Source organism: Callorhinus ursinus, unplaced genomic scaffold (genome assembly GCF_003265705.2).
Source record: "Callorhinus ursinus isolate GAN/ISIS: 27379988/994484 unplaced genomic scaffold, GSC_fseal_2.0 scaffold1, whole genome shotgun sequence".
Taxonomy (NCBI): Eukaryota; Metazoa; Chordata; class Mammalia; order Carnivora; family Otariidae; genus Callorhinus; species Callorhinus ursinus.
Window position 1 is genome coordinate 87,458,718 of NW_027397063.1, and position 5,997 is coordinate 87,464,714.

Genomic DNA, 5,997 nt, shown 5'->3' on the forward strand with positions numbered 1-5,997 from the left:
ACTCCCCCATCATAAAATTATTTAATAAATTGCTATTATTTAGCAATTTATTTATTATTATGTAGGTTATAATAATACATAATCATGATCCGGCCCCATCTTATCGCTTCAACTTCTGATTTACATTCTAATACTGAATCATGATAAATCTGACTCCTTTTTACGAAGTACATTCCTCTCTTAATGTCTTAGTAACCAGCCTTTACCAATGCCAAAGCTATTGTGCTGTTAATTTAGGATAGCTGGTGTCCATTTTCTCGGTTGTGTGGAGTCTACGGAAGTAGAGAACAAAACTAACCCACAAAGAGAAACCAAAAGCACAGGCAGAGGTGAGAGTTGTGGCATTTTTTCAGTCCCTATATCTTGCCATCCTTGATGCCACCAAGTCTACCCATAGCTTGATTAATGAGCAAATAAATCCTACTTTTTCATTTGAGCTAGTTGGGAATGGATTTGTCACTTGCCATCTGAATATTCCTAATACTTAATATTCAGTTCTTTTGAATCATGCTTTCTTGTATCATGGTAAATTTACTACCTACTCTCCCCAGAAACACTGTTCAATTCCTATTCACTCTCTTTGCCTGACTCATTGCTTTAGGTGTCCCCTTGGATAGCATTTCCTCTGGGGAGGGGATACCACCCACTCACCCCCTGCCCCTCAGTCTAGGCGTACCTTTTCTGTGTCCCTCTATAACATCCTGTATTTCATACCCCAGTACTTACCACAGTGTATGGAAACGGCCTATAACCTCATCTCTACTCTTCTTGATATACATGTTCCGTGAGGGTGGAGACCTTATTTCTCTTGTTTATTGTTGCAATCCAAACACCGATACCTTCAAATATTCAATATTTACTAGATGAATGGATATCTTACAGTCCTCATCTAAGAATATTGATTGTTTCAAGATGATACAATGAATAAGTGGCAGAGCTAGGATTCCTTCCCAGGTGAATCTGATTCCAATGTTAACTCCAAATATAGCCAGGGTTGAACGGATCACTATCCAGTGCCATGTTCTGAGTTTCATATATTAAGAAGGTGTGCTTTAAATTCTGCAAAAACAAATCTAGTGGGAGTCAAAAACTTAAAAAATGAGCAAAATCTCAGCCATAGGGTCTTAAGGAGGAACCAACAAATTGGAATTATTTGATCAGAGAAAGATACATGGTCAAAGGAAAATGTAACATTGTATGTCTATCTTCTTAGAAGCATGGACTGTAGTGTGAGGAATAAAGAATTTTTTGAGAAACAGGTTGGTGGAGTTACAAAATCTAGAGAGGTTTTCAAATCAGAATATATTAATCAATTAAGACTTAAAAGAGCCCCGCCCAAGCAAGGAATAGATGCAATATTCTCTTAGAATGTCCTTGAGTCTTGCGACTGCCTGCTGCGGAGGGCCAGGTGGTGTGGTGGAGTAGGCCATGTGTTCATCCACTTGTTGTCCTTTTGTCTGCATACCATTCCCCTTCTGCTCTTCGTTTGTAGAAAGGCCTAATCCTGTAACCACAGAATTGGTCCCCAAACCAACCATTATACTCCATCTTCTGGGATTTCCTTCTTTTTTTTTTTTTTAAGATTTTATTCATTCATTTGAGAGAGAGAGAAAGAGGAGATAGAGCACAAGCAGGGGGAGAGGGAGAGGGAGAGGGAGAACAGACTCCCTGCTGAGCTGGGAGCCCTATGTGGGGCTTGATCCCTGAACCGAAGGCAGGCGCTTAACCCTCTGAGCCACCCAGGCACCCCCTTCTAGGATTTCTGTATGAGGCTTGATAAGAGAAATGCTCTCTGGCTGCTGACGGTGGAAGGAAATGTACATCTGGAGCTTCCAGGAGTCATAATCCTCATGACCTGGAGAACACCCAGTTGCAGCAGGAAGAAATGAAGCTAATACAGAATGAGGGGCAGGATTGGGATATCAGGGAGGAAGAAGAAAAGTGGGAAAGGGAGAGAGACAGAGACAGAATGATAAAGAGAATGGTATCCAAATTCCCAGGTTCTGACTTCCTTTAGTTTCCCTCCTTTTTTTTCTTCAGCAAGTTTGAGGTTCATTTCAATCACATACAACCTAAAGAATACTGATTACTTCAGCATTATATATAAATTACAGTATTCTGTATCGGCTTCATTTCTTCCTGCTACAACTGGGTGTTCTCCAGGTCACAAGAAGTAAGACTCCTGGAAGCTCCAGATGTATATTAGATAGGTAGATAGGTAGACAGATAGACTGATAGATTAGATAGATAAATAGATTGATAGATTAGATAGATTAGATAAATAGATTGATAGATTAGACAGACAGACTGATTAGATAGATTGATAAATTAGATAGATAGATAGACTGATAGATCAGATAGATTGATAGATTAGATAGATTAGATAAATAGATTGATAGATTAGACAGACAGACTGATTACATAGATTGATAGATTAGATAGATAGACTGATAGATTACATAGATTGATAGATTAGATAGATTAGATAGATAAATAGATTGATAGATTAGATAGATAGATAGACTGATAGATTAGATAGATAGATTAGATAGATAGATAGATTAGGCTGAGAGAAAATCCTTGGCATTAACTTTTAGTCATATTGCCCTAAAGGTAGCAAGTTTTAATAAATAATGACATACTTTTTGCCAGTCTGTTGATCTTCTTGTTCTCTCTTGAATCTGTCTTTAAGGCCCAGATAATCTGGGCCTTAAATGTGTTGAAAACTGGGGATTATTTTAATGACGTTAAGAATACTCATATATCCTCCTTTAGTCTACACCAAAGATTGGCAAACTTTTTCTGTAAAGGACCAGACAGTAAATCTTTTAGTCGTTGTGGACCAGAGAGCCTCTTTTGAAACTACTCACCCCTGCCATTGTACTATAAAAGTAGCCAGAGACAGTTCGTAAAGGAATGCATATAGCTGTATTCCAATAAAACTTTGTTTACATAAACAGAAAGCATGCCAGATTTGGCCTGCAGACTGTAGACATCTGTTATATATGTTCTGAATGCTTGCTGTAAAAACAATTATTTCAATAGAAAATAGAGCATTTTGGATTTTCAGGTATCGTAAGGCTTTCTATTTCTTTCCTATAATCCCTTCTATTTTAAGTTGGTAAGCATTCAATATTATCTCAGATGCTGCATTTGTACACTATTTTAAGTAATTGGAATGAAATACATTTGTCCTTCACCATCTTGGCTGACCTTGTTCTTACCATTCCCTATATGTTACTAATGGAGCTTGAAATTAAATGTCATTTCTGTTTCTGTTAACACATACACAGAATTCCGAATAAGATACATGCCTTTAAAAGAACTGATCCATCGGAAAACATGGGTTTGAGCAAGATGAGATGACTTCTTTTGGTCTGTGTGTTCTTGCTCTTTTTAAGACTTAAGGAATGAGAACCAATTACCACAACTGCCCATTAATACATTAATGATAATCAAATTTGTGATCTCAGCTCCAAATGTTTTTTTTTTTGGGGGGGGGTTCTGTAGGTGTTCTGATTCTTGTTAAGTTTATGTATCCTAATGGAATTAGACTTTTTTTTTCCATAAAGGCAATTTGAACACCTTTACAATCCCTTAGCTCTGCCAATTACCTCCTGTGGCGGTTTTAAGGTTTATCCACAAAATCTGTAATGGTCATCCCTTTAAGAGCTGGAGTCTAGTCCCGTACCCTTGAGCATGGACTAGACTTAGTCAATGACTTCTAACAAATAAAATTGAAGGGAAGTGATGGTGTCACAAAGACAATGCAGCATCCTCCATGTTCTCTCTTAGAAGCCAGCTACCATGTCATGAGGATATTTGAACAGCCTTATGTTGAGACCTACGTTTGTGTGGCAAGAAACTGAGGCCTCTAGCCAGCCAACAACCGGTGAGAAACTGAGGCCTCCTGTCCACAGCCACCTGAGTGAGTTTGGAGCAGACCCTCCAGCCCCAGTCTAGCCATCAGACTACAAGTTGAATGTAACCTCATTGGAAAACCGGAACCAGAACCACTCAGACAAGTCATTCCTGGATTCCTGGCCCACACCAACTTGAGATAATACATGTTTATTCTTTTAGGGTTTGGAGTAATTGGTTACACAGCAGTAGATAACTAATACATCTTCTAAGGAGTGTTTATAACTCCAAGTGGAGAGACCAGTGGTGGAGATGATGTGCAGCTGCATGGTGGAACTGGGCATCTAGCCAGTTGCTTTGCTGGAAGTCAAGTCTAGATGCAATGGGTGACAGAAGATGAAGTTCAATTTACTGAGTTAAATAAATTTAACCGAATTTATTTGTTCGAATTATTAGATTCTTTTTAACCCAGTGTTACTCAACGTGGATTCACACCTGAAGAATGTCTAAACTAGTGATACCTGGGCTCCATGTCCAGGGACTCTGAATTACTGGCCCTGGGGTGTAGTCTAGGCATCAGGATTTTAAATTTCCTCAGGTGTTTCTAAAGTGCAGCTAAGATTAAGATTAAGTTAAAAGTAGGAAAGGGTAATGTTCCCTCCCCAACATCTCCCTACCAGATGATAAATTACAATTTAAATTCTGGGATTTCTATATGAGGCTTGATAAGAGAAATGCTCTCTGGCAGCTCTGATGATTTTTAAAACAAGTCTCAGACCAAATCTGCAAAGCACATATTTATAGGCAAGCACACACAGACATTAAGCTTTCCTGAAGTCTCCATGAAGCACAGATCCCTATCCTTTTAGGCATTCTAGACAGGCAAAAGGTGTGAAAGAGTTGCTCAGGACAGATCCTATAATATCCCAGGCACAGAATTCAGCTAGATTTCTGGCCAGATCCTGCACCTGTCAGTCTTCCTTAAGAGGCTCAAGTCCTCTTGCAATGGGTGCTAGGCTTACCAGGTGCTCAGCCCTCTCGTGGGATAGGGGGAGGGGCCAGTACTTGTACAAGACTTCCTCCAGGTCACCCACCGGTTTTGAAATACAATTTATTCATTTCTAGAATGAAAAAAAAGATGTCTTTAATACCCATGGTACTATCTAACAAAACAGGGCTGATTTAAGTGAAGAGAGTAAAAGATATTGTGATAGTGGCTTCTGGAGGGTGGGCCCTAATGAGAACACCAGTTTCTCAGCCCTGGATGCATATCAGAGCCACCAAAGACACTTTTTATAAAGAGTCCTGTCCTGACCCCAGTCTAATTAAATCAGAAACTCTGAGGGTAGAGCCTGGGCATTGGTCTTTTTTAAAAAGGCCTCTTGAGGGCGCCTGGGTGGCTCAGTTGGTTAAGCGACTGCCTTCGGCTCAGGTCATGATCCTGGAGTCCCGGGATCGAGTCCCACATCAGGCTTCCTGCTCAGCAGGGAGTCTGCTTCTCCCTCTGACCCTCTTCCCTCTCGTGCTCTCTATCTCTCATTCTCTCTCTCAAATAAATAAAAATTTTTATAAAAATAAAATAAAAAGGCTTCTTGATAAGTCATGATCACGAAGGGTTAGGGTGGCAGGGAGGTGCAACCCTAAAGGGGTAGTACACCTAATGGAGTGTTCTGGGTGGTGAAACTCTTCTCTATTCTGACTGTGGGAGTGTTATGCAAGTCTATACAGGTATGAGGACACTCAGAACTGTACAACAAAAGAGAAGGTCGAGCTTATTGTATGATTTTAAAAATAAAATATAACTCTTAAATTCTTCTTTTAATCTTTTTTTTAAAGATTTTGTTTATTTATTTGAGAGACAGAGCATGAGCAAGAGAGCACACACAGGGGGAGCAGCAGGGAGAGAGGGAGAAGCATACTCCCCACTGAGCAGGGAGCCTGATGCAGGACTCGATCCCAGAACCCTGGGATCGGGACCTGAGCTGAAGGCAGTTGCTTAACCGACTGAGCCACCTAGGTGCCCCACTATTAAATTCTTTTTAAAAGCCTCAGATGATTCTAATGTACAGCCAGCCTTGGGAGCTCACTGGATTAGATTCCTTCAAGGGATGATCCACCATCTTTGGGACATGTCTT